Source organism: Rousettus aegyptiacus, unplaced genomic scaffold (genome assembly GCF_014176215.1).
Source record: "Rousettus aegyptiacus isolate mRouAeg1 unplaced genomic scaffold, mRouAeg1.p scaffold_m13_p_17, whole genome shotgun sequence".
In the NCBI taxonomy this organism is placed as follows: Eukaryota; Metazoa; Chordata; class Mammalia; order Chiroptera; family Pteropodidae; genus Rousettus; species Rousettus aegyptiacus.
Window position 1 is genome coordinate 10,355,326 of NW_023416292.1, and position 24,768 is coordinate 10,380,093.

Sequence of the window (24,768 nt, forward strand, 5' to 3'; positions counted from 1 at the left end):
ATAAAAGGGGCACAGAAACCCCGGTACCATGTTTGAGAATCAATATAAACAAGAGAGAGAAGAATGAACAGATGTGCAGACTTCAGATACTGAAATTATCAGACATGGATTAAAAAATAACTGTGATTATCACATTTAAAGAAATAAAATGTTAACTTGAAAGTATGTGCGAGGAACAACACATTGTTTCTTTAAAATAGCTAACCAGATTTGAAATATGAATATAACTTACAACAATAAAAAATACAATGTTAACTTTTTCAGCTGTTTCATACAAGTTTCATACATACAGAAAAGTTAAAAGAACAATATAATAAACACTTGTATACTACTACCTAGCTTAAACTTAACAGCTTTTTACATTTTATCATATTTATATATTTTTAAATTTGCTAAAGTTACAGACATCATATTTTACCCCGAAATATGTTAGAATGCATCTCTGAGAAATAAAAACACTTTTCATAAAAATAAAAATAAAAAAAAAAAGAAAGAAAGAAAAAGAAAAGGGGCCCTGTTTTATTCAAAAACAGATGAATAACAATAATTTGTTCTAACCGTTTTTGTTTTAAAATACCATCATTACTAATTACAAAAATTAAGCTGTAAACAATGACGAAACTTAACAACATGAAAACTGCAAAACCTAGCACCAGCAGGATTTAAGGAAAGCTATATATTTAAATATTAATGATGGTGCTAAACTGATAGCCTTTGCATGGAGCAATATGACTACATGTAACAAGATCTATAAGCAATTTATGCCCTTTGACCCAGAAAACCAGCTTTAGAAACTATATCCCAGGAAAATACTCTCCAAGTAAATAAACGTAATTTGTTCAACATTGTTTAGAGTGATGCTGTTTGCAATTGTTAAAACTGGAAACAACTCAAATGCCAAACCGTAAAGGAATAGTTACGTCAGTGAGCTGTAATCCCAACTCTTTACTCCCTTCCTGCAATATATCCCATCCCATCATGTCCCTGTGACTTGCCTAGGAATTCTATGGAGTGAGTGGAGGTCCCTGACTCATTGATTTTTGGCTGGACCATGTGGTTCACTTTGGTCGATGGGATGTGGACAACACATCTGCCATCTCCACGAAACAGCTTTAAATGAGAACTCATGCTTCTCGCTATATTCCTACCCTCAGCCACAAGAGCGGCACGGTCCAAGTAGGAGCTGTCATTTAGCCTGGGTTCGCAAATGAGAAGACACAGTTAGCTGAACTGAGTCCAGTCGAGCTACGGGGAGGTACGGCCCACCCATGGCATTCACATAACATTGAAAAGGAATAAATGTTTGTTGTTGGAAGCCACTCAGATGTTGAAACCTTTTTTGTCACTGAAGCAAAGCTAATAAAAGTCATCAAAATATGGCAAGTGATAAAGTAGCTGATATAAGAAAACAAATTGTAAAAAATAGACTAGACAGATACCAATAATATTTATATAAAACAAGGCAAGAAAAACAAGCACCAGCAATTAACTAACTTAGAATGATGTAATAGTTTATAATTATTTTTTTGTCAATCAAGTATTTCCTCATGTATGTCTTTAATTCCCACTTAAATGCTAACTCTTTATATGTTTTTCAACAATTTTATACATATCATATTCGTAACAGAAATAATTCTCTCCAACACACCTGTTTCTGCCCTATGTGATATAAGAATTAGCGAATACTTACGCCAAGAATGAATTTAGTGCAAGTGTCAGTATTCGGTCTTTGAATGTACAAACTCAGGGCTCATCAACTCTGTTTTCAGCCTATAACGGAAGGAACTGTAAAAAAACAAATAGAAGCCAGAGTTATTTGCTAGGATCATCTACTTCTTAGTCAGTAAACATTATGCAAAGCGAAACGTGAAAGAATGTCAGATATCTGAAAATAAAGTTGTACTACCTTTGAATTTATTTTTAGGATCTATGCTTAAAATTCCATTACATTGGCATGATTCAAGAATCACAAAAATATGCATCCTAACAAGCAATCTCACTCACGGAAATTTATTGTGAAATAAATCCAACAACTACTAAGGTGAAGATTCTCACTGTGATCTTCTACAGGCTACCAAGAAATGTAAATGTTTGGAATTTCAATAAAAAACAACAAAGAGGTTTATAGTATATCATTTATATGCAGATATATTAAAATATTAATTACTAAGACAATAAGAAGTATGAAAATCATGTATATGTGAAAGAGTATATAAAACTATAACCATGAAAACATGTCTATAAAGAACAAAGACTAGAAAAACATGAAAAAAATTTTAAATAGCTGGAAACAGATCTGTAGGTAGACTTACCAATTTTTTAATCTTTTTTTAAAATTTATTTTAATTAGTTTCAAGTATAAAGTACATCAGTTGGACATCTATACAGTTTGTAAAATGATGTCCCCAATTATTCCCTCCCACCTAGCTAACTGTATTCATGCTAACTGCATTCCCTCTGCCATGCTCCCCATCCCCATGACCATCCATCAGCTACTAATTTGTACTTAACTCTTCACCCCATCTCCCAGCCCCCTAAACCCCTCCCCTCTGTCCATCACCAAATTGTCCACTATATTTGTGAGTCTGTTTTTGATTAGCTTGTTCTTTTTATTCCTTAGATTCCACGCATAAATGAAATCATATAGTGTTTATCTTTGTCTGACTTAAATACCTTCTAGGTCCATCAAAGTAATTTCTTTTTTCCGTCCCTTTCCTTTTAGTCTGTGTGTGTCTTTTAATCTGAAGTGAGTCTTTTATATTTTTTTTCTTAAAGAAGTCCCTGCAACATTTCCTGTAATACTGGCTTGGCGGTAATAAATTCCTTTAGCTTATTTTTGTCTGGAAAGCTCTTTATCTGTCTTTCAACTCTAAATGATAGCTTTGCTGGATAAATTATTCTTGGTTGTAGATCTTCGGTCTTCATCACATCAAATATTTTTTGCCAAGCCCTTCTGTCCTGCACAGTTTCTTTTGAGAAATCAGCTGCCAGTCCTATGGGTGTTCCCTTATAAGTAATTACCTGTTTTTCTCTTGCTCCTTTTAATATTCTATTTAAACTTTGGCATTTTAATTATGATGTGTCTTGGTGTTGGCCTGTTTGGAGCTCCGATTTTTGGAATTCTCTGAGCTTCCTGGGGTTTTATGTCCATTTCCTTCACCAGATTAGGGAAATTTCCCATCATTATTTTTTCAAACAGCTGCTCAACATCTTGATTTTCTTCAGTTATGCCAATCAGATGGATATTTGGACCCTTAATAGTGTCCCATACGCTCCTTTAATTATTTTTATAGTCTTGGCATCTCATCTCTTGCCATTCTGCTTGTGTGTCCTTGGCTTTCCCATCCCCTAGATAGGGCATTTGATCCTTTTCTTTATTCATTTTGTTTATTCCTGTGTTTATCCCATTTAATATACTTCTCATCTCAGATAATGTGTTCTTCATTTCAGACTGGTTCCCTTTGAGAATTTCCATTTTCATTTTTATGTTTCTCTCTTTGCTGCAGTTCTCTACGCTTCCCAAAAGTTCATTGAGCACCTTTATAACCAGCGTTGTGAACTCTGCACCTATAAAGATTACTTGACTCCATTATATCTGGATCTCGTTCTGTTCTCTCATATGGTTCTGCTTCTTTCTCTTCCCATTTTGGCTGCCTTTCTGTGTCTGTTTCTACATACTAAGCAAAGCTCCTAAGTCTCCCGGTCTTATTAGTACGGATTTGTGAAGTAGGTGTCCAGTGGCCCAGTCCTGAGAGGGATTCAGCTGCGGGCCAAACTTAGCCCAAGCCTCTACCCCTCTGGGGCCACCTGGTAAGATTCAGCAAGCAATCCACAGATGCTGTGCTTTTAGTTGCTTCAAAAGGCGGCACCAGAACCCAAGACCAGCTGCCTCCTCCAGTGTGAGTCTAGGTGCTGTTCAGCAAGGAGCACCTGACTCACTGAGGATACACCTGGATGTGGCTTGGGTGAGGCCGTGAGCTGGGGGAGGCGGGGTTTCAGGGAATCCTCTAGGCGGAGCAACCTGTTATCCATTTTGATGACATCTCGGCTATGGTGATGCTGTGTCCAGAGCACTGGTAAGGGGGAGGGCTCAACAGGGAACAAGTGATACCGCGGGCACTTCTGTCCAGAGAAAGTCTCGACTAGGCCCCCATTCCAACAATGTCTTCCTGCAAGTCCCTATTGCCCGCTGCATGCAGCCAAATTGGCCCTTGTGCTCAGAGCAAGCAGGTCCGCCAATGCGAAAATCCATGGGCGGATGTGGCCCCTTTGAGAGGGGTCTGCCGTTGCCACTGCCGCAGCCACTGGAGACCCGGCAGTCCCGCGTCCTCACCCCGGCCCACCTTCTGCCGTTGCAAGGTGCTTCCTTGGATTTCTTCCTATTTATGTGGCTTGTTCATCTAGATCCCAGGCAATTTTTCCTTGCTGCTGCTCCTTGTTTCCGTCGCAACTTTGATTTGGTCACCAGAGGGAAGAACAGAGCCTCTACCATCTATGCCATTTTTTTTTGGTCTCTCTAACTTACCAATTTTTTAAAAGTACTGTTGAGTGTATTAAGAGTGGAAGATCTAATGCTTGTGTTAACAAAATCTGTACTTGCTGTGGAATACATCAATCTCTCTGTTAAAAAGCAATCTGAAGTGCACTTAAAGTTTCTAAAATCAATTTCTGATAAATACCTTCCTAATTAAGGGAATCGTGGATTAGTAACTGGAGTATATCAGGTATAATTTCATCATTTTTCTTTTTTCATACGGTCAATGTTTTTTAATTAAATTTATTGAAACGACATTAGTTAATCATTATATAAGTTTCAAGTGTAGAAGTCTATATCACCCACATAATTACAACTTTCTCATTTTTTGATAACTTGAGACCATTCTTGGGAACATCAACTCCTGTACTCCATGCCCTAATTCACGGATGGGACCTGCCAGTGCTGGGGAGAACGATGCGCACCCTTCACAGATACGGAATGAATAAAAGGACGGCTATTGATCAGTTCTAGCCAATGCTCTCTCTTTCGACTTGGAGAGGCAGTGATGCAGAGTGGTTACAAGCTCGGAATCCATGCCCAGATTTGACTCTCGGCTCCATCATTTAACAGTATTTGCATGCCAATGGCGTTACATACTAAACAAGCATTTACCAGTTGTAGAATCTTGTGCCTGCCTCAGCCTTTCTAAGCCCTCATTTTCTCATCTATAAAATAAGCCTACGTACAAGAGTGCTTACTTCACAGGGTTGTTGTAAGGATCAAAAAGATAATCCACTTAAAGTGTTTGACAAAGTACTTGCACATGGTAAGTAGTAAATTCATGCCAACGAATATTAGTCTCTCTCTGCTGGTCATCTAAGGTGTCATCGTCAAGCTTGCTTCTTACCATCACCAACAACAATTTCTAATTTCTGTCCCTACATGTGAGGCATCGCTTGGAGACTAGAGCTTCCAGGAATAGTTTGATAATGACCTATAACAATGCGGTCCTAAAGATGTATAATGTGGAACACAACTGCAAACCACATAGGTAATTTCGAATTTTCCAGTAGTCACCTTGAAAGAGCGAAACAGAAGAAACCAATTTTTAATAGATTTTATTTAACTTGACTTATCCACAGATACTATTTCAATTTAAAAAACAACAATATTTTACATTTTTTGTGCTAAGTCTGCAAACTGTGGTGTGCATCGGATACTTACAACATGTCTCAACTCAAACTAGTCACATTTTAAATGCCGTACGGTCAAATGTGGCCAGTGGGTACATTATTAGTTGTTTATTCTTTTAAAAGATTATAACCACAGAAAAAAAAATCTCCACCTTCGAAAACACCAAAATGCATTTATTAAACAAACTGATGAGTGCAGGAAAGAACGGAAGAAGGGTGGAATGACAGATATTCCTGACCTATAGAGACTCTGGTCTTACCGTGGTGGTTAAGAACTTGAGCTATGGGGTCAGAGAATGGGTTCAAATCTCACTTCTTCCACTTACTAGCTGCGAGTCTTTAACTCTCATATTTCTTAAGGATAAACTATAGATAAAAATAACATCTCTTTCATAAGACTGTTAGGAGTGTAAAGGTCTAGAGGAAAAGAGGTTCCCACAAGTGAAGCCCTGCTTTTCAAACAGTGACAAAACAGAAGTAGGAAAAATTGATGAAGGAAATATTGAGCAAAGTAGCTTCAGAACATAAAGCAGCCGCAATGGAGAAAAACTGGTCATACTGTAGTCACAATGTTTTGTTAAATGCCCAATTACACAAAACAACTTACGCAGTGGCAGCTATTAATAAAATGACTGCAATGGCATCTCTGAAGGCCTCCACGGTTTCTACCTCCTCAGCCCGCCTGCTTTCCTCTTGGTGGTATTGTCAGTAAGGAGGGCTGATGGCCGGAATTTGGAGAAACAAGACTTTTCAATAGTCTATACATTAGCCACAGCTTCTGGCCTCAATAAGAGGGACGACTGATCTTTCTTTGAAGGATGAGGTTCCCTATAGTGCCCGAAATTTAACCTGAACATTATTCTTCGCTGTATTATAAGTGCATAAATTTAGACTAAATGTTTACTATCTTAAAACTTTCCCTGAAAGTTGGCTCTGTGAATGAATTCCTGATATTTTATTTTAAACTTGCTCTTGTTCTGTGGTCCCCTTCTACCCCCTTAAAAAAAAATAACGAAAAGTAATAGTAATAACGGTGTTAGTCTGGTCTGCTCATGAAGACTTTAAATGTTTCCTCATCTTAATAATCCAAGTCGCTATACTCTCTAATCTAGATGCTGAGTTTCTTGAAGACAGCAAACATGTCATCTCTATTACAAGGACCTTCTAAACCAATCCTTTTCCTAGAAAGTGTCCTATATAATATTAATGTACTTTGAGATTACATATATTCAATAAATTCTAATTTTAAAAAATCCACCCTTACTAAAACGAATTTGGTTTTGACACACTTTGGTTTACTGTAAGATTTCTTGAAGTCTTTAATATCCTGATGTACACATATTTCAAACTGCTATGCTCAGCCATTATTATCATTTTGTCAATCTATAAATGAGAAAAATAATAATCCAAATTGAGAATAAACGACATGGAGCTCGCCTAACTATCCCATAGAAACAGACACCTCCACAGTGCGTTTCTTTGCACAATGCTGTGCACTCTGCGTTTCTCCTTTTTATCCTCCCTAATATCGATTGCGGATACCTATACAGTGATTAACCCATCGGAATCCTCCAAGTGAAGACTATTTACTATAAAGGATGTAAGGGAAGGAGCGAGAAGGAAGTAGGGAAGAAGGAGGGAGGGAGGACATTCTTTGAGTAACTTAGTAAATGCAAACATCACTTCATATTCACTGGCAAAGGTAAAATGCCTAAACGCATTCATAAGAATGGACAAAAAAAACACACGTGTACCTAACCTGGCACTTGGAAAATAAGCCTCTTTTTGAAAATAACCAAAATAGCTACTCAGCAGAAACACAGCACAAATCATCCTTTTCAGCCTTTATTTTTAGATGCCTCTCAAATAAACAATAATTTTCTAAAGAAGATAATTAAGACTGGTAGGTGTCATTTCATTATTTGGGATTTTTAATTGGTTTCACATCAGTCACATTCTTTTCCCTCATAGATGACATCATTATCTAATATTCCATAACGAATTCCTTACCTTTGAATAAAAAAATTTACAGGATCTTTGAAAAATATACAGATTTTAAAACAGCACAACTCACCCGGAATATCGTATAATCCACAGATTTAAACGCAGGGAGTCTAAAATTCGGCCCCATTTTTCAAATGATAACTTGGTGACTTGTGTATGTCTAAAAACATATGTGTGCCTTCGACATTGAAAGCACATTTTACAAAATGCGTAACAAAAAAGAATATGCTTAATACAGATCACAGGATTTCATTGGCAGAAGCACATGCTAATTGCCTGCTGGAGTCTTTAATGAAATCTAATTGCTGGCTTGAGCTGTCACCGCTGACCCTGGTAACAGACTAGTACACCCTTCATAAACTTAATACGGCATAATCCTCCTTCATTATGGTTATTATACCTCTGCAGTGGGACACGTCTGCCACAAAAATAAACTCTGCTGCCTCTCATCTAAATGGATGTGGCGCTTCTCCACCCCGGAGCAAGCAGTGTTGACGGCAGATGTCCCCCTTACAACAAGTGGTACCACTTCGCGGCCCAGGTCTAATCCGAAAGCTAGACTCACACAGACCCTTGGACACCACTTCAGAAACCATCGACACAGTCCATGTTGACAGGGTCGGGCAAAGAAGAACTAAAATATAAAAAAAACAAAAACGCCAAACTATCACCATCGCCAAAAGGTAAATGGGAAAAGCAGAAGAAATTTCTCAAACGAATCATGGGTTTGAACTAGAAAATCCGTTCGATGCATAGCCTACAGTTCAGATGTTGAGTCCAAGAGATATTCAATTTGCTTTGAAGATTTCTGGACACACTTAAAAAAAAAAAAAATTACTTCAATTAAAAACATTAACTTCAGATCTACTACTCAACAATTCCCCATTTTACTGAACTCTATTTAGCAGAAGGTGCCAAGAACCCAAAGATAAATAAATCACAAAACACCCCCTGGAAGAGCTTACAATTCTGAGATAAATGAACAAGCAACAATGATACAATGTAAAGCCTATCCCAGTAAAGACTGTAAAGCACCATAGGAAGACAGATCAAGTGACAATGAACTCTCCCTAATGATAAAAGAGACTGTCCGATGAAACATCTAGGAAGATGTAAAAATCATAATAGGCATTAAAAAACAAAGGAGGTGGTTATTGTGTGACCAGATGTGAAAGAGCATTCGAGGGAAAAGTAACAGCATGAGTCAAAACCACAAGGCTTCGACCGTGAGAAATGTTTGGGGAAGGGTGACAGGGAGCCAGGGGAGGCCGGCCGAGGCTAGAAGTTAGGTTAGGTGGGAGCAAGAGCTATTCATGCAGAGCCTCGAATGCTGATGAGGCGTCTGCGTGTAAAGGTGGGCAATTTAGTGTGTTTCTAAAAGTAAGTATTTTAGACCTACAAGAGACTAACTATAGTAAACATGCATGTTCCCACCGCCCAGCTTAGGAAATAAAGCAACACCCTCTGTCCGCACCTCTGCCGGCGCCCCGCCCCCTTCATTCGGTGTTTACCCTTCTGACATTCCCTTCTAACTCTTACTACAGATAGATGCATCTCTAAACAACACAAAGTGGAGAGGAAGAGTTCAAGCAGCAGAGTGAAAACATCGGATGTGTTGAAAACGAGAGGCTGTATGTAGTGTAGGGGGTGGTCTGGTCTGCACTACCAGCAGTGGGACAGGCGACAGGTGACAAGAGATGTCGAGAGCCCCGTCTGCACTGAAGGACTATCGAAAGGAAGGGGCAAGGAGCAGCCTCAGCTTCGGAGGACGTGCGTGGGGCGAGGAGGAGCCAACCCCGAATGAAGCCACAGGAGACCGCGGCAGCAAAGAAGCGACAACGTGCTGAGCCCCGGGACAGAGGTGGAGAGGAGAGCAGGGGACAGGGCTCGGGTGGCTAACGGGCTAATAATGAAGGAGGATGAGGCAGGAAAACCAGGACACAGAGCACAGACGTAAACGAGAAGAGGCAAGCAGCAGGAGGGCCTGGCCCGGGAGTGAGGTCGGAGAAGGCACCCGGAGAAGTGGCATTTAAAGTGGGCCCCCAGGGACGCTTCTGACAGGCAACACTGAGTGTCAGGATCGCTGGGCAAGCAAAGAACATAACCCTCGGTGGAAAATTATCGGGTCTGTTCAGGAAACAGCTGCAGCCTGGCAGAATCCCGGGGAACAGTGGGACGTAAATCTGAAGAAATCGGAGGACCGTTTGGGGGTTGTTCGCGGAGAACCTTAAATATCAAGTTGAAGTGTGTATAGTGTGCACACGTTCATTCATATCCAATTTGTTTTCATGACCAGAAAATCTGCCTTAATCCCTTTTACTTGAGAACTCCAACGATGGCGAAAGCCCGTCTTGTGATTTGGGCATAGCATCGGCACTGCTTATTATAGCTCCAGATGCGGGACAGGCTAAGGGCGGGACGGCAAGACCCTCAGATCGGCCTTTCGGAAATGCTTTAATTCAATGATCTATAAATACTTTTTTTAAAAAATCAACTCCATTTCATTCTCTGCGAGATAGCGATAATACTACTACTACCTACCTCACGGGGCTGTTAAAAGAGTTAATAAAATCATCTAAAGTGCTTGGGAACACTGAGATAGAGTCAGTGCCAGTGAATGTAAGACACGGGCTCCTGCTAACCAACCTTCGTATAGGGTGGGGATTCTGATTCTGAACCAAGTAAAACATGAATGCTGTAAGGAGAAGCTTATAACTCAGCAGAGGAGAAAGGGAAGCAAACGTATATAAATATGGTGAGATAAAACTCACCAATTAGGTAACTGCGATGGAACTGTAAAGAAAGGAATGCTAACCAGCAACGGGAAGGAGTGTCAGGGAAGGTGAACCTTTAGCTGCGTGAGCTGCCCGAACCGGCAGCCTGGGGGAGAGGTCACTCGGGGTCAGAATGTAACAAAGGAGAGGGGAATTAAACACCACCAAGTGTTAAGAGGGGTGGGGGGCAGAGAAGCAGATGAGAATGGAAAGGTGGTCAGGGGTAAAGAAGCCTTATCATAAGGTAATAAGCAGCAAAAGAATTTAAATAGTATAAAAACAGATTTGTGTTTTTTTAAAAAACTCCCTGAAAGAGCAGATGAAGAAGATATGAAAGACAGCTTTGAAACTTTTGAACAATTCCCAAGAGGCGGTGGGCAGCGAACGAAGGGAACGAACTACAGATATTTTAGAGGCAAAACTCAAAGGATCTAAGGATGGATTGGGTGGGTTATTTATTGGTGTTTGAGGGTGGAGGTGTAACAAAGAGCACTCCAAGTGTCTGGCTTCAGCAGCTAACTCGATAGATGGCTGTGTCTCTAACACAGGACACACAGAAGCGACCGATTCTGTAGCAAGAAACTAGTGAGTTCAATTTAAAGCAGGTAGATTTTGGCACTTCTATCAAATACCCAGATGGATAGAGGGACCGGCTAAACCAGACTCTGTGGAACCAAGTGGAGGGCTCCGGACTGGAGAGGACAGCCAAGGAGATCCACTCGAATTAAAATACCTAATTCATGCTCCCCATGGGTCTAGGTAGGGATAAGTGGCTATTAAGTGACTCCCGGCCTCTCCAAAGCTGTGAAACAACCGGGAACAGAATCACTCAACCCAGGGCAGTGAAAAACTTAGGTGACCCTCACATCAAGCCTGAGGACAGGGGTGGATGAACGAAATTCCTGAGCTCCAGGGTTCTCAAAAGGCAGCTGGTCAGGGGACCAGCAGTAGCAGCATCACCTGGACATTCCGAATCCTCAGGCCCCACTCCAGACCTACTGAATTAGAAGTTGAGGTAGGCGTTGGGAATAGCAATCTGCGTTTTAGCAAGACCTCCGGGTGATTCGTACGCTCACTGGAGGTTGAGATCTGTAGCCTTAGCTAATGTCCCAGTTACCTGACGGAATGGAGTGTGAAAGACCTGTAGGAAGATGGGGGTCCAGACTTGAGGAAGTTAAGTGTTAGTAAAGGATACACTTTGCACAAAGATAAGCATTAGGAACTTTTGCTAACTTCCAATAAATAATGAGCGATTTTTCCCCCGGTTGCTAAAAACTTGTAAGGTAAATCTGATCAAGTAAAGCTTCCTAATTTAGGAATACAGTTCAGTACTAAAAATCTCAAGCGCCACAAATGCGAAGAAGATATTCTGCCTCTGTTTTCTCCTCAGACACCTCTCTGTTGACCAACATCAAGCATTTATGAGATGGCCGCCTAGAATTACAGGAAACGCAATAGGCCCCTGGGTCAAGCTAATTGACCAACTCAGGATGAAACCCTTGAGCGGGCCTAATTTAGTCCCCTAAGGAACTAAGCTAAATCACCCACGTATCAAATTTTACACACAAGATTGATCTAAGAACAGCCACAACACGTTTTTTTCCAACAGCAAAGACCATGAAGCGAGTCAAACAAAAGCCTGATGGGAGAACAAAACAAAACCAAGCCAAGAAATATAGAACCAACAGGAAAAAGGGAAAGGAAATTAAAACAATGTTAATACGCCATTTATAACCCAACTCAGACGCACAACCACCCCTTATCTCGCAAAAAGGTACTCCGTCACTATTACCTTTTATCCTCAGCAACTCTTAATTCTTATCCACAAGCCCTGCATATCCTTTCATTCAGAATTATAAATAATTCAGAGGTTATTTGTTTTCATAATCAGCGTGCACGCAATGTATAGCAAAGGCGTGGCTGGTCTGGGGAACGTGGATTTCCTCTCCCTTCCCATTGCAAAATCCCAGCCAGATCTGCATCTTTCCTAGGCTTTCTTCCCCCTGACCTCTCGAAGGGCTACGCTCATGACCTTCTGGCCTGCATGCGAATGCGTACAGGATTTAACCCCGATTCTTAGCTATGATAATCCGTTCTGTTTCAAGAAGGCGCACTACACGCCTGCCCTAACTGATGTTTTCTGTGTTGTTTTTCTAACACTCCCTCCTCCTGGGAGGATGATATGAAGATCAAGGGGTAATGTTTGTCAAATACTTTAGGCTTCTCAGATGAAAGGCAGCGTTAAAGTTCAAGGAGGCTGGCATTCCACTAGAAGTGGCGAAGGTGACTCTATGTTTGGGCTTTAAAGAAGGAAATCAAGGTTGCAAAGACATTCATTTGTGAAGATCGGCTTCCTTTTGCCCTTTTGCTGAAGGCAGGCAAATTTTTTCAAACATTCTTTAACAGGATTTCGACATTAGAAATATCGGGATCCTTAAATTAGCGCTAGAGCCTCATGATAAGTAGTAGAAAGGGACAAGCACCCTTTTCTCGGCCCTTCTCTAAGTGGCTTTCTCTCCTCAAGCCTCCCTACTGCCTGGCCCTACAATGCTCAACTTCCTCCTGTTGGAGGGGCCAGAAGGCAGCTGCCAGCTCACACGTTTGCTTTGGGCCAATAGACCAAAAAAAAAAAAAGAGGTCGAAGACAAAGCTTTATGTGTATGTTGGCACACATGTGAATTCAGGCTGTGGGGGGAAATAATGATACAAAGAGCGCATTCATGGCTGCACAGAACTCCTAGAACATATAAATAGCCATCCTTGACCCAATACCTACTCCACACAAGGCACTATGTTAGGCGGGCGACATAAAGTATTACATTGACTTCTCCACAGATATTCTGCCAAGTTAAGTACTACTGGCCCCATCGTGTAGATGAAAAGAATCGAGACTCCGAAGGGCTGCAAAGTCCATCCAGCCTCGCACAGCTCAAAACTGGCGGAGCTGGAATTCAAACCTAGGTATATTTCCAAGTCCCGGCCTTGGGTCCCCCACTCCAGCACAATGATAGCCAGGAAAGCTACAGAACTTGCCACACCCCCACGGACTACTCACTAAGCCCTCCAGGGGGCTCAGACAGGGGAGAGGTAAATTAAGTCGTTAAGGAGGGATCACAAGTCTTATTTTAAATATTAATGTTAACCTCCTTTTTACCAAAACTTGTTTGGCTTCCCTTGTTCTTTTTTAATCAGCACAAGCAGCGATAATTTAATTGGCTAATTAAGCATTTCACCTTATCCCTTTCCCCTGCCTTATCCTGACCAGTGCATAGCACTGTTCTGAGACTTAGAGTGAGTTTGAAAACCACACGGCACTTGGTGACTAAGGAAATTCAAATGCAGGATAGGAGGTGGAAAAGGACAAGAATGTGGAGCCCACGTGGGCTACAATGTACAATCAAAGGGTTTATATTTGCTTCTCATTCTAAGAGCAAAAAACATAAGCCTTAAACTAGGTGAGAAAGCCCTGGCGGGGGGGAGTGGGGGGAGTCCTCACAGTTCTTGACCCCAGGCCTATCCATTCAGGACAAGAATTCTCCTAAAAAGTCTAATTTTTCTTTGAATTCTTTAGGTTTTTCCACGTTAAAATAGTCTAACCGCTCTTTCCATTACAGGTGTCCAAGACACACGGCACGCACAAACCTCAACAGCTAAGGTGTTAATAATAATTATACGTTTAAGCCAATGATGGAAGCTGTGGAGGTACATGGGACTAGCAAGAAAGCGTCTCTTCAGCTGTTTCTCTCCTGTACCTCCCAGACCTTCAGGAAAACCGTCAAGGGGCTGTTCTCGAGATAAGAGGTGTTTGTGGAGGGGCTTGGATAAACACCCGAAATCGTAGGAAGTCAAGTGTGCTCTTCTCACTCTGATGTACTGGCCTGAGGTCACTGAAAGCTGGACCTTTGCCACCTCAGCCAGGACTCAGCCACTACGATTAATACTACAACGCCACTTCAGCCCAGTGAAGAGGCGAACTTGAAAGGCGAACCACACGCGGACCGCTACTGCGCGAGCGGGCACTTTCCCGGGCAGCGGCCGCCGAGTCCTGGACCATCAGGCTATATAACCTGCGAGAAGACATTCAGTTTTTATAAAGTTTCAGAGGAAGGAAAAGTAGTCCTTATAACTGTGCTGAAGCAATAATGACTTTTAAAAGTAGAGCACACTCTAACACACACAGGGTCAGATACATGAAGTCATTCTGCACATCACCGCCACTCAATCAGCTTAGGCAAAAGAGCACCATAATGTCCCGTAACCACGCGGAAGGCTGTTTCTGTGATACAAGTTTTTACCACCACCACCCAAGCATAAGGTAACTTTAACACAAGGGTCTGTAATGCTGCAGTATTATCACCTATGGCAGTCAAGCAGCTCTTTAAAAGAGAATCAACACCATTCCAACGAAACCAGGCAAAGGCTAATTAGTGCCAATTAAAGTTGAGATGGTGGCCGCAGCTGCTGCTCGTTGTAGAAACAGCATCAGGCATGGAGGTGTGTCCAGAGGAACCTGCTTCTCTGGAAGGTAATCTGGTTCCCACAAATGGGTAACATGCTTCCAGTTTAATTTCTGCTATTTTTTAAAAATGTTGTCCCTACAACACTGTGTCAACCTGGTCATAAACCCCCCCTGACACCTCCACACAGCTGGGACCTTTGTATACACGTTTTTTGAACACTCTCATTTTGCACAAGCTGTCTCCTCTACCTGTAATGATCTCTCTGAATCACTCCTCCAGGTGAGCTCAGAGCACACCTCACTCCCTCCCTCACCTCCAGGACCAAACTACCACAACACTGCAATTCTCGACCAGCCTGTGAATTTCCTCCAGGAGGCTACAGTTACATCTTGTAGCATCTTCATCTTGTAGCCTCTTCGTATCCCCTGATCTTGGCAGAGTAGAAGCTCAATGCCAAATCTGTTGACTGAATGAGTGAACTAATCCATTTTTAAGAAATTAACACATTGGTGGGAACCCCATAAACCCTGAATGAAGCCTGCAGTCTGGAGATTCCTCACCTTATCAAAGACCCTGCGAGAGCCAGTTCCTGGACAAATCCCACAGTCTCCTTAAATTGTAGGTGGGGTAGGGGGGTGACAGGGCCCGAAGGAAGCGGAAGGGAAATGGAGGTAGGGGCAGCGATACCCTCTGCTTTCTCAAAAAGGTAAACCCCACCTGCAGGTATTCAAAACCCAGGTTAGGGGTCATGACAGGGCGAAGGGAGAGAGAGGATATGAACACCACCCTCGGACCTTGGCAATACGCAGAGCTCTGCAAGTGTGAGGTGGGGACCTGTCCTGAAATCGTGGCCACAGGTTTTCGCTATGAGCCAGCCCAACCATCCAAGCAGGGGCCAAGATCCCGAGGAGTTTGGTGGCACGGCTGGGGCCTAGTTGGTGGAGACGTAAAAACTCCCCTCTCCCCAGATCCTGTTCCCCTGGGGGAGGGCGGCAGAGGAGGGTCGGGGAGCCGCGTTCCTCTCCCGCTGGAGCGACAGCAATGTCGTCGTCTTTCATCCTCCCGTCCCCAGCCCGTGGATATCTCCAGCTGCCCTTTCTGGGCCCCTTCTGGTTCCCCAAAAGCAGAAGGGCTTGAGGAGGGGGCGAGGGTGTGGGTTTAACCACAAACTCTCCAGACAGCCCTCACCTTCCTCCGTAATTCCCAGGACAAGCTGCGCGCCTCCCGGCGGGCGGCTCCCTCCGGGAGAGAAAACTCCCGGGCCGCGGTCACCTCGCGCCCCCCCCGCCCCCGCCCTGCCCGCGTCCCGGGCCGCAGATTCCAAGTTGGCGTTGGCAGCCTTTGCCCAAGTCATCTGCAAGGCGCCCGGGACGCCGAGGCGGCCGCCGACGTCGGGCCCTTCTCTTCTGCCCCAGACGGCGTTTACCTGCTTACATGGCCCCGCCGGTGCCCTGGAGTCCCGCGCGGAAAGGCTGTCCTCCGTGGCGGCGGCGGAGCCCCAATTCCCCAAGGAATTGATTCCAGTGGCTGGCGGAGGAGGGGCGGAGGGCAGGAGCCGGAGGAGGCGAAAGGGGAGGGAGGTTTCCGCCGCGATCCCGGCGCGAGAGTCGGCGCAGGGGCGCACGGAGCTGGAGAAAAAGGAGAGCCACCCAAGCCCGGGGCTGTCCCGCCGCAGGGGGGCCGAGGCGCAGAGGCCGGGAGGACGGCAGAGGTGGGAGGGGAAGGACCGCCAGCGGCCACTTTGTGCCTGCCGCTCCCGTGGATCGGAGCCCGGAGGGCAGGCGGCTGGGCGAGCAGGAGCGCGGCAACCTGCCCCCCGCCTGCGCCCGCCGCGCCCGCTCGGGGAGGAAAAGTTGGGAAGAACTTTTAGCGGCCGGGAGAGCCCGAGCGGCAGGAAACGCGAGCAGCAGGGAAAGGAGGGAGGAAGGGGCCGTGCGAGTGGGAGGGGACGGAGCAGGCGCCGGCAGCCGCGGCTCCCCCACCCCCGGGCCGAGCTCGCCGGCGCGGGGGGCCGAGGGCGGAGGGAGCGCGGGGCGCGCGGCCGGGGGCGGGCGGAATGCGGCGGCGGGGGCGCGCGCGGCGGGGGCCGGGGGCGCGCCTGCGCGGGGAGCGCGGAAACGTGGAGCCCGAGCGCCCGAGCTGCAGGCTCGCGGTCCTCGGGGACGTCACAGCGCTGGAATCCGAGGAATGTCGGGCTGCAGGAGCTCCTTCTGCAGGCCCAGGAGAAGTCGCGCACTTTTAACGTGGTACGTTGGGAAAACATTTTTAAAAGGTGGAGGCCGAGGAGGGAGGACGGGACAAACTCCCTGGAGAAAGAATCGCAGGAATGGAGAGGGAAAAGCGACCACTGCCAACCTCGCGCCGCTCCCGGCGGGGGCGAAACTCAGGAAGATGGAAAATCCCACCTAAGACCTCCGAAAACCGCAGGGGCGAGCAGCACCAGCAACTTGGCCACTCCGACCCCAAACAAGCACAGTCCATCCTATACCGGGGAACCCTCCAAGCAGAACGCCCCCGTCAGCCACTGCACAGGGGAAATAGACCCGAAGAGAGTAAAGTGACTTCACCGAGCTGGCAGTCTCGGAATTGTCTCTCCCGTACACCCGGAACCTCAGGGTGTACCGGACCTACCCCACCCACCCACCCCTCACACACACACCCCCGCTCCTGGAATCGCAAAAGCGGTTTATGCATCCTGGGAGTTGGAATATGTCGTTTTCCCGGTTCTTTCCATGCCACAGATCCGCCCCACCCTGCCCGGGTAGGCACTGGGAGGGAACTTCCTTAGCGCTTTCGGAGGTGGAGTTAACGAGACGCAGCTGGTGTGATGGAAAAAACACCGAGCCTGGAGAGGGAACCTGGGTTTTCGGGCCTGCGCTGCTGGTGACCGATTGGATGAACGCGGAGTGTCACAGACCCTGAAAGCTTTGGCTTCTGGAGCTGTAAAATTAAAGCGTTTGCCTTCATTCCTGTGGTCCTTCGCATTACCAAAAACATGCTTTGGACTCTGTTATCTTACCCAAGACTCAAATCTAGGCCTTTTTTAGGGTCCTGGAAGTCATTGTCACCGAAGATACTGTTCCAAATTACTTAAGTGTCCCAACAGCTCGCGCAAAAATTCTGGGCCTCTTAGAGAAGAGAATGGGAAACCAAAGAGCAAAGCCCGTTGTATCCGTCCTGTTTAAATTTGTGGTGACACTTCCCTGAGCATCTGCCAATCTCCAGAACTACTATTGAAGACCCTGACGGGATAAAACGGAAAGCTTGAAGGGAATTAAGATCAGTTTCTCAAACTGTCAAGTGTGGACTTGCTGAATTTCCACAGAAAATTAAGGAGTGCCTTACATATAGTCCAGGAACTGCAGAAAACATTTGTGCTCCTGTATTATTATCCCCATTTCCTAGATAAGAAAAGCGAGGGTGAAGAAATCACTTATCTCCCTAAGGGTCACACAGCTAGTAAAACGTGATAAGGGAGACTAGTCTGTCTGGCCCAAAAATGCAAGCTACTTATCGCTTCAAAATTTGACAAAAACTGGATTGAGATTAAAGATATGGAAATATCTTCAGGCTCTCCAGGTAAAACCCAAGCTCCCTCTCTCCCTGAAGTCAGAGGCCTCTGGGGGTCTTAGAGGAAAGGAAGTGGCATTTGTGGATTGTCCTAAAATCACTGTGATACCATACTCCTGGCACATCATGCTAAGACTAGTGTGGTGTAGAAGAATGAGCAAAGGACTCGCATACAGATGCGACTTCTGGTTCTGCCTCTGAGCGACCGTGTGACCCTAAGCAAGCCACTTCATCTGTAGGCCTGAGTTTATTTCTTAAGTGCAGTGTGATATGGAGATCAGAGTTTAGTTGAATTTCCTTCATCTCTGAGGTCTTGGTTCATGGCATAGGTTCCAAACACATCATTACATGTATACTTTAAAACGTTGGAATTTTAGGAACTTGTCAATATTAAATATCCCCCCAAATAGTTCAACTTGTTCTAAGCCTGATTCAAACTACAAATACAGGAAGAATCTTGTGGGTCTCCATGATTCCTCCATGGGTCTCCAATGTGTTCCTCACATTAATTTATTAATTTATACCTTCAAAACATTGAAATCACTGAAAGCAACACAAAACAAGTCCCCCAATCAAGGCAAACTGGAAAGTAAGCAGGCTCTCTTAGGAAAACTGTGATGGTCTCTAGGGACCGTCTACAAATCTTAAGTTCCATATATATATATATATATATATATATATATATATATATATATAAAATACATACATATATATACATATATATGTATATATATGTATGTATAATTATTTTATTTGTTTTTATCCTCGATCTAATTCCAATTCCTAAAAGGATATTTGGCAGTTTACAGTAATGGAAAGAAAATAAGCTTTTCACAGTACACATCCTCTCTGTATCCCTGGCTCCCATATGGTATTTATCCTATTCTTTGGGTCTAGGGTAGAGACTGGGGGCGGGAGGGAGGAGGTGGTATAAAATATTTTAGACAGTATTTTATTGAGAAATAATTCACATTTGATAAAAAGCACAAATCTTAATTGTGCCAACAACTCAATGACTTTTTCATTTAGATAAATCCACGTAGCCACCACCCAGATCAGTTTTTCACTCAGTATCAGCTCTCTAGGCTGACTTCTGACCACCACAGAGTAGTTTTGCTAGTTTTCAAACTTTATATAAATGGAATTACATAGTGTGTGTATGTACATGTCACAATTTGCTTATCCATTCTCCCATTGATATATTGGGCAGGTATATTTTAAAATATTTCTCAAATAATTTTATTATGCCTGGCTCCCTCTAATTTAGAACCACTGACTGACGGCGAAAATAAAATAAGCCTATATTATTAACACCTACAAAAAAAAAAATTAGTTGACAGAGAAAGGGAAAGGAAGAGAACATTTTAGAACAACCCAATTTAAGAGTGCTTTAATGGTAGTATACATTAAGAGCTTTTTATCAATAAAAACAAAGTAGGAAATTAGTGATTTTTTTAAAACTATATAAATATGGTCTACAGCCATGTAGAAGTCTGATCCCGTCTGGTCTCAGAAGCTAAACAGGGTCAGGCCTGGTTAGTACTCGGATGGGAGACCACCTAGGAAGGCCAGGTGCTGTAGGTGTAAAAAATAAAAAAATAAAATAAAAATAAAGATTGTAAGCTGACAAGGTCCTTGCAATCTGTGAGGTCAACCAAGGGTTGCCTCGCCTAAAAAAAATCTTTTTTAAAGAAAGCTATGTGCGTATGTAGAGCTGTCATGGACAGCCTCACACGCAGTGCACAGCACTACTCCAGGAGCTAGAGTAGTGTAAAGCGTGAACGGTGTCCTCAGATTGTGCAATATGGTATCCGTGGTATGAGTTCTCCCTTTAGGGAGAGCGTCAGGGTATCTGCTTGGGAAGAACCATTTCTGACTCAAAAGACTGAGCCCTTTTTCCTTCCTGGTTGCATCCCTCTCAGTTGGGGGAAGGGAAGCCACCCTCGAAAGCCCAGCCTTACCCCAGGTTGGCCAAGTCAGAAAGTCACACTACTCTCAAATACTTGTGAAATATTTAGAGTAGAGAATAGAAGACTTAGTGCAGGCATAGATGGCATGAAAGCATGAAATGGTTATTCGGGTTGGCTCTCCCGTCTCTTGGAGGCCCGCCATACCTACACCCCTTTATGTCACACAGTCTCCATTTCAGAATCTTCCCTAATGTCCCAACTCTCTCATTCCTCACGCCCCCTCATCTCTGACCACCAAGCCTTCTTCTGGTCATTACCTCTCCTGGTCATTTCTTTATGCACCTCTCAGGAAAAGCCCTCTGCCTTTCAAGGGAACCTGAGTCAAAGGAGAGAGGGCCTCTATACCCATGCCTGCTGACCTAGGCCACGAGTGAATTATTTCATTGTTCTGTCTTTCTGGAAAGAATGTCAAGATGTTTAGTTTGTATTTTTTCAGGCTGAGAGGAGAAAGATGAATCTGTCCTCCTGAGACACGGCCAGCTCCTCCGGCAACTGCACTTGACCACATGGACAGGACAGGCAGACCCACTCGGGCAGATCACGAGTGTCTCCAATGAAAATGTGCCAGATTCAGCCAATCGTTTATTCTAAAAAGTTTATACAACAGCAATATATATCAATCAAGTACAGTTTAGAAAGGGTAATTCATGTACATAATTAATGCTTTCAGTATGATGTAAAAAAAAAAAAAATCTAAGCGCTAGTGAGTATCTTGCCAATTTCAATGTATTCATTATTATCCTCTGCTGATTTCACCTTAGGTCCCAAACAGCCTTTGAATCATGTCTTAAAGGTATAAGCTTCCACCTGGCTCAGCTTGCAGTCTCTCCCCACCTGCCTCCTGCCCCACACATGTACTAGCTCCCAACCTTGCCTTCCAGCTTTTCCAGGGCTTGATGGGAACACACGGCTTATCTCCCTACATGCTTGCATGTGCAGACACGCAGGCATCCAATATCCTCTGTGGGGCACACTGCCAATGAAGAGTCTACCCGCCCCTACTGCTGAAAACCATCTAGTATCCAGAAAAGCCTGCTTTTACTACTCTTGAAATCTCATCTTGAAGGCTTCTTCATTTTGATTTAAATACTTTTAAACTTTGGAATAGTGTCATTTTAAAAAAAATAATAACAAAATAAAAAAACACTGTCCACAGTCGTTTACACATGGTTTTTAAACTCAAAAACATAATGTAACAGATCTGGTAGGCAGGGCCAATCCTCTTAGTACAAATTCCTTCAGTTTCCAAAGAACAAAACCCCACTTCGAACTATTCGAGCCAAAAAGGAATATATTGACAGGACACTGGAACGTGAGAAAAAAGGGTAGGCCCAGAGAACTATGGGAGTTCTCTGGCCGGGGGTACCGTCCTCCACTTGTGCCTGTATCTAGGTTTCATAGCTCTGTGACCCTGGACAAATGTCACACTGAATTTCCTCATCTGTAAAAAGGCGAATGATAACCATATCGACCTCATAGATTTGTAGTGATGGTTACGTGAGTCAAGATGTGAAAACTCTTAGAACAGCACCTGGTACGCACTGAGCTCCCGATGTCACCTATTATATCATCAACCTCATTCCCTCCAAATTGGATTTCTCTCCTTCGGCAAAGACCGAATCCCAAATCCAAATTCCCAAGAGGAAGAATGTGGCTCAAGTTGTCAATCTAGGGTCTTGGAGAAGGAACAGGCTGCTGTGGCTGAGCTAGCCCTTTGAGCAGGAGGGACAGTTCTCAGCAAAAAGAGAGTGTCCCAGGGGGACACCTGAAACCAACCAACAAAGGAAGGGAGAAGTATTTTTTTGCCAAAGTGAAGTCTTGGGAATCTCTCTGTTCACTCTGTAAATGTCTACACCATTTATGCAAAGATGGCTTCTCATGTGCAGAGGAGAAAGGGACCCACTAAGTGACACCATTTATGCAAAGATGGCTTCTCATGTGCAGAGGAGAAAGCGACCCACTAAGGAGGCAAGTGACAGAGGGAAGAACCAATAACCACTGAGGCTTTCCATGCTCTAGGAACAAGGCTAGGAATGTTGGTGACAGCGTTTAGTGTTATGGACTCAGTGGTGTCCCTCTGAAATTCATAGGTTGAAGTCCCAATACGGCTATATTTGCAGATAAGGCCTTTACTGAGATCATTAAGGTTAAATGAGGTGATAAGGGTGGACCCTAATCCAAAAGGACTGGTGTCCACAGAAGAAGAGGAAGAGACACCAGAGCTCTCGCCACGGAGAAAAGGTCATATGAGGACACAGCATGGCGGAGGCCATCTACTAGCCAAGAGGAGAGTTCTTGCCGGAAACATCCTGACAGCACCTTAATCTTGGACTTCCATCCTCCAGAACTGTGAGAAAATGAGTATCTGTTGTTTAAGTCATACAGTCTAGTATTTTGTTATAGCAGCTGGAGAAGACTGACACGTGGAGGTTAGTTTAACAGGGAAATACACAGAGACCTACGTATCTTGTGCTTAGAGACGTAGAAAGACATTGAGTACCTACGTCAATAGTAAAACCAAATCTCAAAGCTGGGCCATCAGCAGCATAGTGTATGATGAAAATTCGCCATTACAGTGGTTTACCAAGGGCAGCTCTACTTGGCAATGTTAAATTATGTTAATAAGAAGACACACTTCCACAGTAAGTGCCTCCAGTTATTTTAAGTCGTTCCTTTCCTCTCTTTTTCTGTGTGCGCAGTAATGGAAGCTGCTGCTATAAGATCAGAGAGGAAATCCTTTCGAAGAACATGAATACCTTGCTATTTATTTCATTAGCTCCCAGGATTCCTATGTTTCAACATCCTCACCTTTGAGCCTCATGAAGTCCAAGAAGTGGCCAGTCGGGTCTATGGTTCTTCTAGCACAAAGGTGGCTTTGGGCTGGTGTGAAGTCACTTTCCGGGAGTGCGAAGTCATTTCTGTTCATGGCATCAATCTCAAAAGGTCAGAAATACCCTAATTTCCAAGAAGAGTTACTTATGAACCTCTCGTGAATGAACCGAGCTAAACTGTTCTTCACCCTGTTTTTATCGCTACCCGGGCCAGCTCTCACAAAGGTACGTACACAGCTCCAGCATGGACCATGGCTGGCCAAAGGAGCCATCAAAACCTTTGTGGAGTTTCATGAGGGCAGTTAAATGCTAGCTCTACTTATCCCCGTCTAATCTTCTTCAAAATATCTGCCTGTTGCTATTTTGTGGCATGATAGTGGGAACGGGTGCCAGGTTCCTAAAGATAACTAGGATGGAGAAATTCTGAGTGGAATTTTCAAATCACTATTCATAGGAAATAAAGTGTGGTTGGGCACAGTGTAGAATCAGTCAAGTCAGCCAGGACATTTCTGAGTTAAAAAGTCAATAGATCCTCTTTTTCATTGGATACACTTTTCAGTCCTTTCCCATCGGTCTCAGAAGAAAGCTATTTGGAGCTAGGAGGTCTGTATTTACCTTCTCATAATGGCGGTGTTCAGAATAAAAGGGCCGGTCCAGACATGGCTCTCTTTCTGACACTGTCTGTGTTTGCTAACATTTGTAGCTGCAACTAAACCTCTAAAACTGTATCTGAAACTATATCCAGCCTGAAAATACTAGATTCCAATCTTATGGACCACTGACTCTTCTCTTTCTGGTAGTCCTAGATGCCAAATTTCTATAAAACTCCCATAGGTGGCAATTAGTTTGTTCCCTCATCACCTTAGTTCTGGGCTTTTTTTTTTTTGTAATGCAATTTAAACACATAGATGAAGTTGTCGATAAATAATTATGCAAACTGAACTACCAGGTTTATGGAAATAAAAATTGGACAGCCTTCCAGACTGAGTACAAATTTGGAGATGGCTGGAAGGTAAAAACCAGAACAGGGTGCGTTCTATTCCGACACAGGCAGCTGCAGCCAGAACACCTCTCTGAGAGGTACAGGTCATGAAAGGAATCTTCTGCTGTGATTAGCGACAAGCAACAACCTTCGCTGGGGGAGGGAAGGATCGGGTCATGCTTGGAATGTCTTTCTAAAGAATGTGGACACCCCAGCCTTCAGGGGTGGGATAGGGTTACCCTCGGGTGTAGGCAGGGCTGTGTAAGAGTCCAACAGTGCTAAATCATAACCTCCCCGAAGAATTGACTGCTCCCTGGCTGCCTCCCCTGGACTAAGGGGTGACTCAGGGAGTGACTGGCTCTGGGACTTCAAACATTGCCGAGTAATTCCCAAGGACCTGGACAAGGGCAATTAGAGGACTGGTTTGGAATGACCACTGAGGATCTAAAGATACCTCCTGCGGCCAGCAGGAAAAAGGCAAATTGCCTAGGAAACTCAATTGTGAGG

General features: G+C 44.0%; 1 protein-coding gene across 2 annotated transcripts in view; it reads right to left on the bottom strand.

The window, feature by feature from the left end:
- The window catches only part of PTPN14 (protein tyrosine phosphatase non-receptor type 14), a 146,968-nt gene extending 130,089 nt beyond the window's left edge, over positions 1–16,879 (bottom strand). The window contains exons 1-2 of one of the 2 annotated variants that reach the window (XM_016166469.2): positions 16,343–16,879; positions 1,691–1,785 (exon numbers count right to left, since the gene is read on the bottom strand). The gene's annotated coding sequence lies outside the window, so the exon portion shown is untranslated. Of the gene's footprint in view, positions 1–1,690; positions 1,786–16,334 lie in introns of both variants that reach the window. The other variant, XM_016166468.2, reaches the window with a different exon arrangement.
- Positions 16,880–24,768: the final 7,889 nt, after the last annotated feature.